General features: G+C 37.5%; 1 pseudogene; it reads left to right on the top strand.

The window, feature by feature from the left end:
• The first annotated feature begins 2,690 nt into the window (after positions 1–2,690).
• On the top strand, positions 2,691–3,570 carry LOC122126959 (annotated as a pseudogene).
• The last annotated feature ends 7,329 nt before the right edge of the window (positions 3,571–10,899 follow it).

Genomic DNA, 10,899 nt, shown 5'->3' with positions numbered 1-10,899 from the left:
CATCTCTGTCTCCTCTTTTACCTTGTCTCTCCTTTCAGGTGAGGTTAATGAACCCCTCATTCCCTGTAAGTCTGTATTCCATACTCAATGACATTATTCAAGTTGTGATGAGTAGCTAAAGCCATACAAAAATCACATTGTAAGCTGGGTGCTGGTGGCTCAATGCCTTTAATCCTGGCTACTCAGGAGGCTGAGATCTGAGGACTGAGATCCAAAGCCAGCCCTGGCAGGAAAGTCTGTGACACTCTTACCTCCAATAAACCACCAGAAAACCGGAAGTGGTAGAGCGCTAGCCTTGAGCTGAAGAGCTGAGGGACACAGTGCCCAAGCCCCAAGACCAACAAAAGAAAAAGGAAATCACACTGTAGTCTTTTTTTCCAGCTCATGAACATCTAGCTTAAAAAATTATCTTGACCCATTGTAACAATGAGATGTACAAGACTTAATGTTGAAAATGAACTTTACAACTTGTGGGAGGGGAGGTTGCGAGGAGTTGAGGAGGTGGGGAAGGAAGGGATGGTAGGGGAAAAAGAAAGGAGGTAACAATGCTCAATAGGAAATGTACTCTACCTTACTCATGTAACTGTAACCCCTCTGTACACTATTTTTACAATAAAAATGTATTTAAAAATTATCTTAATCATAATTTTGTGCATACACCAGTAATATTCACATATTTTATATTCAGTTTTATGTAAACTATATTCAAAATCTATGTAAAATTTAATATTCAGAAAAAGGACTTAAAATACGATAAATTAGATATATATGGTAACCTTAGTGTATTGTTTTCATACCAATAAATTATTTTGCTCATCTTTAATGGTGAGCACATTCCCAAGTTAGAAGCCACTATATGAACAAAACTTTTATCTCATTTCTTCTAGTGTTCACAAACCTTTATTTAAACCAGGATAACAGTTTGGTGTTTTATAAAAAAAAAGAAAGTATTTCCCGTAAGTAGAATATTTTAAAGTGTTTTTATGGCAACATTCATGAGGTACAATTTATATATAATAAATATATACAACTTAATATTTTCATAAATACACATATGACAGCACTGAAATATAATTTAATATGAGATATATCTTACACTACAATTAAAAAGCTCCCATTAAGAAGCTTATTCATTTCCCTTTTTCTTTCAATTCCCAACTATTCGCATGAAGACCTAGAGACCTTAATACCTGTGGTTAGGGTCTTCTTTCCATCAGAAAAACACTTCATGTATGAGAGGTTGGGTGGAGAAAATAGAATGATAGTGAATGCTACCTAAATATATTGACTCTGGACATGAGGATGGGAAAAATAGAATTTACTTTAAGCTGTTGAATAAGAAAGATAGGATCGGAATAGTTAGAGTAAACGAGAAAGTTCATCTGATTTAAATATTTTACATGTACTTATGAAACACCATGGTAAAACCTTTCTGAAAAAAATAGCATATAATAAAAAAGTGATGAATCATAGTAACATAAAACAGGTTTGACCTGTCAGGATCTTCTACTAGTGGCAGCCAAGGAGGGCAATTTTAAAGATTGAAGGAGGGTAATTATGGTCAGAACATGTTATGTACATGTGTGAAAATGGAACAGTGAGGCATATTGAAACTGGTTTGGGAAGAGGAGAGGGAGGATAAGGAAGACTGCCAGAGGAGTAGGTCTGATCAAGGTACATTGTATGTCAAAATGAAACACCTGTAAATCTAATCAATAATAAAAATATGGGGAAAGGGGAAAATGCTTATGATTCATGCAAACTAGGAAAAACACCCAAGTCAGGAGAATCCTAGATCACTTTGAGAGAACAGTTAAATAGCTATACAGGTGAAGATAAGGTCTGGCTTGAAGACCAGGGGTTGGCAGTTACAAAGTATAGAAGAATAAAAGGCAATCCAAGGTGCAGGTGACTCATGCCTGTAATCCTAGTTACTCAGGAGGCTAAGATCTGAGGAACATGGTTCAAACCAGCCTAGGCAGAAAAGATCCTGAGACTCATCTGCAATTAAACACCAAAAATGTCACAAGTGGAGGTGTGGCTCAAGTAGTAGAGTGCTAGCCTGAGCAAAAAAGATCAGGGACAGTATCCAGGCCCTGAATTCAAACTCCAGGTCTGATAGCCCCCTGCTATCCCCCAAGAAAGGATAAAAGACAGAAGGTATATTAGACATTAGGATTTTAGGTTGTGGAATGAGATAGGATATAGATGTGGAGTCTATTGCTTTTAGCTCATGAAGATCTATGATAAAGATGGAAAAGAAGAAAACCATGCTTTGTTTTTTATTGTTAAAATAGTGTACAAAGGGGTTACAGTTACATGAGTAAGGTAATGAGTACATTTCCTATGGAGCATTGTTACCTCTTCCTTTGTTTTCTCCCTACCATCCCTTCCCTCCCCACTTTCCCATCTCCTCCCTCCCTCCTCCCAACAAGTTGTAAAGTTCATTTTCAACATAGTGACTTGTACATCTCATTGTTACAATGGGTCAACCTGTATCCCTATTTAAGCATTATGATTTTTTCCTTCCCCTCCCCAAATTAGAAAAATATATATACAAGATACAGGGCGCCAGAATCAAATACAATGAAAACAGGGGTTATAACATGGGGGAGGAACAAGCAGAAAAGGTCAAAAGCTATGTACATATGTCTATGCTTTGTTTGTTTAATGTTTTAAAGGTGCAGGCGATGGAAACAGCAAACAACACAGTGATGACTGAGTTCCTCTTCCTTGGTTTGACCCTTCTAGAGGTGTTCAGCTTTTGGTCTTTTCACTCATCTTAACTTTCCACCTCATCATTCTTCCTGTAAATGTTCTCAGCATTCTCACCATAAGGTCAGACCCTGGGCTCACAGCCCCACTCTATTTCTTCCTAGGCAACGTGGCCTTCCTGGATGCTTCCTACTCTTTCATTGTGGCACCAAGGATACTGGTGGACTCCTTTCTGAGAAGGTGTCACTCAACTGTTTTCTTCCACTTCCTTGAAGGAGGGGAAGGCTTACTTCTTGCTGTAATGGCCTTTGACTGTTATATGGCCATCTGCTGACCTTTACACTATTCCACTGTCATGAGCTCTAGAACCTGCTATGTATTACTTTTGGCTTTGTGGCTTGGAGGGTTGTGCACTCCATTATCCAAGTGTCCTTATCCTTTGTCTTCCCTTCTGTAGTCCAAACCAGTTTGATAACTTCTTCTGTGATATTCCTCAGGTTATCAAACTAGCCTGCACTGATATTGGAAATTTTCATAGTCTTCAACAGTGATCTAATGACACTTATGTGCTTCTTGGGGCTTCTGGTCTCATATGAAATAATCCTCTGTCGAATACCTCAGTCATCTTCTGAAGGGAAGAAAAAAGCCATGTCCACATGCACCACTCATGTCACAGTAGTATGCCTCATGTTTCAGCCTGGCATCTTCATTTATACTTGTCCATTCAGGGCCTTCGTAACTGACAAGTTAGTTTCTTTCTTCCACATAGTGATATTTCCTTTGTTGAATCCTGTGATTTATACAGTTAGAAACCAGAAAGTAAAAATATCCATTGACATGGATATTATTTTTTAATTTAATTTTATTTTATTTGAGAACATACTGTACAGAGGGGTTACAATTACATGGGCAGGATAATGCATACATTTCTTACCAAGCATTGCAGGCTCCTCCTTTGTTTACCCTTCACCTCCCTTCCCAGCCTCCCCCCTCCCCCCCACCCAATCATACCCCCCCTCCCCCTCACACACCGACATTGTAAAGCTGGTTTTGACATGACATTTTGTACTTCTCATTGTTGCAACAGGTCCACCTGAATCCTTAAATGACTTGTTTGTCCCCATCTCCTCCACATGTTATACTGACATCAAATATAGTGAAAGCAGGGATTACACTGTGGGGGAGGGACATACAAAGCAACAAAGAAATAATCTTATAAATGCGTTAGAGACACATGCTTGAAAGAAACAAAAACATTAAAATAGACATGGATATTATTATGAGAACCAAACAAAAGAAATTCTGATTGGAATTTATTTATCTAGTGAATACTGTTTGTTTTAAAATTTCTCCGTTGTCCAATACTAAGTAGGCCATTGAGGAAGGGTGAATGTTATACATTATAAGAGAGTAAACCTTGTATGTTTAAAGGTCATAGAGGATATCCCAGAGTAACTACACTATAAGAGTAAATTTGAGAGATATAAAAATTAAATTTTAAATGAAGTTTCATTTTTAAAATTTTAAATGATGAAATCACGAGTCTTACAGGTTGCCAGAGATTTAGTGCACTTTCGTTATAATAGTAATCAATTTTAATATTTTAAGCAAGAAAGAACTCATCTAAGACATATTTAGATTTACTCAGAGATTAGTACTGAGTAATATATGATATTGAGAATAGCAAGAATCAAAAGACAGTGTTGTTAGGTTCCTGTCCTTGCTGTTGGTGTTCTATATGTTGTCTGGCTTACAAATATAACTATTATTGTTGGCATTTCTTTTTATTATTCATTACTGTTCAAGATAATCAAGGAGTTTTACTGACCTTTAAAGAATTCTTTTTGTGTCCACTGGAGTTATTGTAGTCCCACACAATTCTTACCATCTAATCTATGGGAGAAACCTCTTAAGTTTTATTTGCACTCCATTGCCCTACCAAAGAATATTTTCAAAGTCCTTAAAATGGAGCATTTACTTTCCTTCAAACCTACAGACATCCTAATATAAACGGTAGATACCCTAATCAGGTACTTAGGAGACTATCATTTTACCATCACTGTTATGTAAGAAAAATTGTTCTTTCTCATTAAAATAGGTTGCCTGTCATACAAACAAATCGTAATTTTTTCTGTTGGCATACCTTTGAGCTTGGCTTCTGATTAAAACACTTTATCAACATCTTTATCATCTTAACTTTCATTTACCCAATTTTATTTCACTTTTCTAAATTGACATAGAATAATAATCTATAACATACTAATTCTACACACATTTCTTAGGCTCTTGTCAAAGAGAATCTTATATCCCTTCAAGCTTCTATTTCTCAATTTACCAAAAGAAAAGCGAAGAGTAGAAGTTCATATAATGGGAAGTGGCACAAGGTCTTACTAAGAAACAAGAGGAGAGAATTATACAAAATTAGACAATCTCTTCTTGAATCAGTAACAAATTGATCTGGTTTTTCACATGGAGAATTGATCCCTATAAGGCAATACTATCTGTGTACTACTGGTCTGATGGCTACTTCAAGATTGCTCCTTCAGACTAGAACTGCATCTCAAACAGCTTTACATTTCTCCACAGCACCTGTCTTTTTGGTTTGCACAAAATAATGTTTACTGAACTAAGGAGGGAAAACTTGATTTCATTTTCTCTTTGTTTAGCAGAAGTTGAATAAGTATTTAAACACTGCTGAACTCATATATTTCAATGACAGACCTGGGACTATTGTTGATTAGTTGCCCCATCGTTCTGTGGGTCCTCTGGTGTTACACATGTTATCTTTCTCACATTTTTCTACTACGTCATTTTCCACAGTGTCTACTAAAGCTCTGATTTAGTCAAGAAGATGAATAATTTTGTTTTAAAGATTATAGCCTATGGCTTGTTTAGCTGGTTTGTCCAGCTAGTGACTCCTATTCTGGTTGACTGGTTATATTCTATTCCTACTGACTATCCAGAAAGAAGTCATTAACTCGGCATAATTATTCTGGCAGCATGATATTGTCATCTTCAATACAGTTCCATTTCTGGAGGATCAGTCAGGGACCAGTACTCAGTCTTTTCCATGGCATAGTACAACATGTTTTTCATAGTGAAAATATAGTTGAGAGAAACAACCTCTACTGACTCTTCCATAAATAGCTCATTTTATCACAGCCCAAAGTCTTTTATCTCCAATTAATAATGAAAAAGCTGAAAAAATAGGTGTGGTTTATGTAGTAAGGGCCAGACTTGAGTGAAAAAGCTAAGGGACAGTACCCAGTCCCAGAGTTCAAGCTTTAGAACTGCAAAAATAAAAAAAAAGAAAGAAAATAATCGTGAGAATAAACGTCCACTTTCATTAGTACCTAACACAACCATAAGAATACTACCCTGTAAGATTGTGGCTGTGCACCATTTTGAGTGGAAATTGTTGCAAATATGACATGGTTTTTCATCTGCTTCTTGATTGATTAAAGTACTGATTTTTATGCATTTTTGTTGTTATTATAAAGGTGATGGACAGAAGGGTTACAGTTAAAGTTACAGTTAAAGTCAGATAATGAGTACATTCCCTTTTGAGCATGTCACACCTTCCCTCACTCTTTCCCAGTTTTTCCCTCCTGTGCCCACCCACAAGTTATGTAGTTCATTTGCAATGAAGTGTCTGGTGAGTACCACTATTACATTTGTTCACCCTTTGTTCCACCAATTCTGTGCCCCACCCTTAACCTCCTAAGGACAAATATATGAATAAACCAGATGAAAAAAAAAGAAAACAAAAATGAAACAGAGAAAAAATCTCTTGTTTCCATTTCCTGAAGTTCATTTCAATAAATTCTATTTTATATGATCAGATTGGTATTGTGCCTTTGTGATCCTCTCCTAAGAATATCTGCCTTTGGCCTCACTGTGTGTAATAAACCCAAGTTAGAGTGTCCATCATCAAGAAAACTAACAATAACATGCTAGCCCAAAGGTAACTGTATTACACTGTTGGTGGGAATGTAAATTTGTTCAACAACTGTGGAAAGAAGTATGGAGGTTCTTCAAAAGATTAAACATAGACCTTCCCTATGATCCAGCAATTCCCCTCCTGGGCATTTATCCAATAGTCCAGAAACAAAACCACAATAAAGCTAACAGCACACCCATGTTCATTATAATAATGCTTACTATAGCCAAGATATGAAATCAACCCAGATTTCCCTCAATGTATGAATGGATAAAAATATGGTATATAAACACAACAGAATTTTACTCATCCATCTGAAAGAATGATATTGTGCCATTCATAAGGGTAATAGAAAGAGTTGAAAAAATTATATTAAACAAAGTAAACCATAACCAAAGAAACATAGATTGCATGGATTCCTTCATTTCTAGTAGCTGGAATGAGCCTATAAATCTACAAGTAAACACTCTGGATAGGGAAGTACTGATTTTTGATGAGCAAAGATTACTCTGACTATAGAATTAAATATAATAAATATTTCTATTTAATGAAGTGGAACTTTGTCTCAGAGAGGTAGAATAATAACATTATTGTTGTAAAAAAAGGATTATTATTTATTAATCAGAATGTATTACTTTGAATAAAATGCTGCAAATGGTATCTTTAAAAGTAAAGCAAGGAGACCATAGGAATATAGTGGAGGAGAAGCTGGAGGCTAAACTGGAGCTCTCACATATAAAACAGTTTTAGTGTTCCAGTGAACAGTCCTAGGCTAGAGAATCACACCAAGTGTGTCATCACAGTACAGAGAGTTTGGCCAGAGAGGGCAAATCCAGGCGAGGAGACAGATCTGAGCACTTGCTGGTAGTTCCAGCTGCGATGGCAGTGGCAGTGGTGGTAGCTGTGGTCTCCATACCAACAAAGAGAGTCCAGGACAAAGGTGAGTAGAACCCTGACATCCTCGCTCCTCATGGAGCAGCAGTGGGAAGGACACCTTGTCCCAACTACCAGAGATCTCCATCTTTGATACTGACAGGTCCGGCTGAGCACCTAGCTCCAACTCAGGCCTTGGAAGAAAACAACTGGAGACATTCAGCACAGCACAGGAACCTGAACTGACCTGCCAGGCTCAGCTTCACCCAGGGGAAAGTCACCCAGACATAGAAAGCTCTGTCCTGGGAGGAGTGAATTTCTTCATTGGGTAAACAGAGCCAGAGGCTCACCACTGCAGCCTAGACAAACAATAGAAACTCACTAAACATAAACCCCGAGATTGGCTCTAGGTGAGCTCTGTGAGTGTCTCAGCAGATAGTCCCTCAGGGAAAAGCTACTGATTGCTGAGAGGCCTCAACCCTACCCAGAACCTAGCCTCATCACATTAACTCTAGGGTAGAGGAAATACCCAACTCCCTCTTTTGTGATACTCAAAGCAGATCTTCCTCCCACTTAGCTAGCCCAGGAGGATGATCACAAAATCCTGGGTAACACAGAGAATTTTTCTGCCTGCTCAAATAAAATGACAAGAAAAAAATCAGCCAAAGGAAAACCAAAAACCACAAGGTGACCAAAAACTCCACCAAGAGACTGGTTATGGACACCGGGGAGATACAAGATCTCTCTCCTCCCTCCCCCCCCCCAAATCCCAACAAAGAACTCTTTTGTCTACCTTTAAAAAAGTTGTCGGTATAATTTGTGGAGGGGAAGGGGAAAAACAAATCGTTTAAATAGGGATACAGGTGGACCCATTGCAAAAATGAGATGTAGAAGTCGTTATATTGAAAACGAACTTTACAACTTTGGTGTTGGGGGTGGGGGTGATTGGTTGGGGGGGCTGGAGGAGGATGGGATGGGAAGAGGAAACAAAAGAGGAGGCTACAATGCTTAATAAGAAATGTACTCATTATCTTGCCCGTGTAATTGTAACCCCTCTGTACAGTATTTTCACAATTAAAAAAAGGAACATCTGAAACCTAATATTAAAAAATTTTTTTTACTCTCATAATTAAAATAATAAAAAATAACTTTTTTCTCTCATAATTTTTATTTTACGTGTGTGTTTTAAATCTTTTGAATTTTGTTCCTTTTTTTCTTTTTTTCCTCTTTCTTTTTTGTGTGACTTAATTGCTGTTCTGCTAATGCCCAGAAACATACTCATCGTCGATTATTAGACCTTATCCCCCAATGTGTACATATTAAATCCAGAAATTTATTACTCAATTCACAACCTCTTAAGCTTAACTTCTGTTTTTTGGACGTGACCTCTGGCCATACATGCCTTTTTTAAATTGTGGAAATACCTTACAGAGGGGTTACAAATACATAGGCAAGATAATGAATACATTTCTTTTTATTATTTTTTTTTAATTTTTTTATTGTGAAAATACTGTACAGAGGGGTTACAATTACATGGGCAAGATAACGAGTACATTTCTTATCAAGCATTGTAGCCTCCTCCTTTTTCCCCCCTTCCCGCCCCATCCTCCCCTCGACCCCCCCAACCATTTCTCCCTCGCCTAGCACCAAAGTTGTAAAGATTGTTTTCGACATAACGACTTGTACATCTCAATGTTGCAATGGGTCCACTTGTATCCCTATTTAAACGATTTGTTTTTTCCCTTCCCCTCCACAAATTATACCAACATCAAATAGAGTGAAAGCAGGGATTATACCATGGGAGAGGGACATACAAAGCAACAAAGAAATCATCTTATAAATATGTAGAAACAATCACATGAAAGAAAAAAAAACATTTGAAAAATTACCTTGGGGTTCATTTCACCTAACATCAACTTATCTGGCCGTTTCTGCTTGTCTCAGACATATACTAGCTTTGGCCAATAAGGGAAACCAAGGGACCTATGTTTCTTTGGGCCTGGCTGAATTCAATTAATTTAATTTTTCCAAGTCTTTCCATTTCCTAACAAAAGGTGAAATGTCATTCTTTCTGATGGAGGCATAGAATTCCATTGTGTATATATACCACATTTTCTTGATCCATTCATCTACTGAGGGACATCTGGGTTGGTTCCATATCTAAGCTATAGTAAATAGTGCTGCAATAAACATAGTCGTGCTGGTAGCTTTAGTGTGGTCTTGTTTGCAAACATTTGGGTAAATGCCCAAAAGTGGGATTGCTGGGTCATAGCGGAGCTCTATGTGGAGTCTTTTGAGGAACCTCCATGCTGTTTTCTAAAGTGGTTGAACAAGTTTATACTCCCACAAACAATGCAGTAAGATTCCCTTCTGTCCACATCCCCTTCAGCATCTGTGGTTATTAGAGTTCTTGATTATAGCCATTCTAAGTGGGGTGAGGTGGTATCTCAATGTTGTTTTGATTTGCATTTCTTTTATGGATAGGGAGTTGGAGCATTTCTTCATGTGTGTATTGGCCATCCTTCTTTCCTCTTCAGAGAGGTTTCTCTTTTAGTCTTTAGCCCACTTATTTATTGGGGAGTTGTTTCTTTGAAGATTTGTTGTTGGCGATTTAATTTTTTAGTTCCAGGTATATTTTAGATATGAGACACTTATCTGTTGTATGGCTAGTGAAGATCTTCTCCCAATCAGTGGGCTTTCTATTGATGTTGATAGCTGTGTCTTTGCCATGCAGAAGCTCTGCAATTTCATGGAATTCCATTTGTCCAACCTTTCTTTGATATGTTGTGTTTCTGGGTCTCTTTTAAGAAAATTTCAGGCCTGTGCCAAGGAGACCTAGGGTTTCTCCTATTCTATTCTATAATGTTTTCAGAGTGTCTGCTTTGATCCCGGGGTCTTTGATCCATTTTGAGTTGATTCTGATGCAGGGTGATATATAAGGATCTAGTTTTAGTTTTTTGCAAATGATTAACAAAATTTGCCAGCACCGTTTACTGAAGAGGCTGTCTTTCTTCCATTCTATTTGTTTTTTAGCTCCCTTATCGAAGATTAGATGGCTATAGGCATGTGGGTTCATGTCTGGGTTCTCAATTCTATTCCATTGTTCCTGAGAGCTGTTCTTGTGCCAGTACCAAGCTGTTTTGATTACTATGGCTTTGTAGTAGAGCTTGAAATTTGGTATTGATATTCCTCCATCACTGTTCTTTCTGTTAAGAATCGTTTCTACCATTCACGGTCTTTGATTGTTCCCTATGAACTTTTGGATTGCCTCTTCTATTTCCTGGAAGAAAGAGATTGTTATATTCATAGGTATCCCATTGAATTTGTTGATAGCCTTGGGAAGTATTGCCATTTTTCAAGATGTTGATCCT

Source organism: Dipodomys spectabilis, unplaced genomic scaffold (genome assembly GCF_019054845.1).
Source record: "Dipodomys spectabilis isolate Male_0828 unplaced genomic scaffold, ASM1905484v1 ptg000294l, whole genome shotgun sequence".
Lineage (NCBI taxonomy): Eukaryota > Metazoa > Chordata > Mammalia > Rodentia > Heteromyidae > Dipodomys > Dipodomys spectabilis.
The sequence above is the reverse complement of the archived record's forward strand: the minus strand, read 5'-3'. Positions and strand labels throughout refer to the sequence as shown.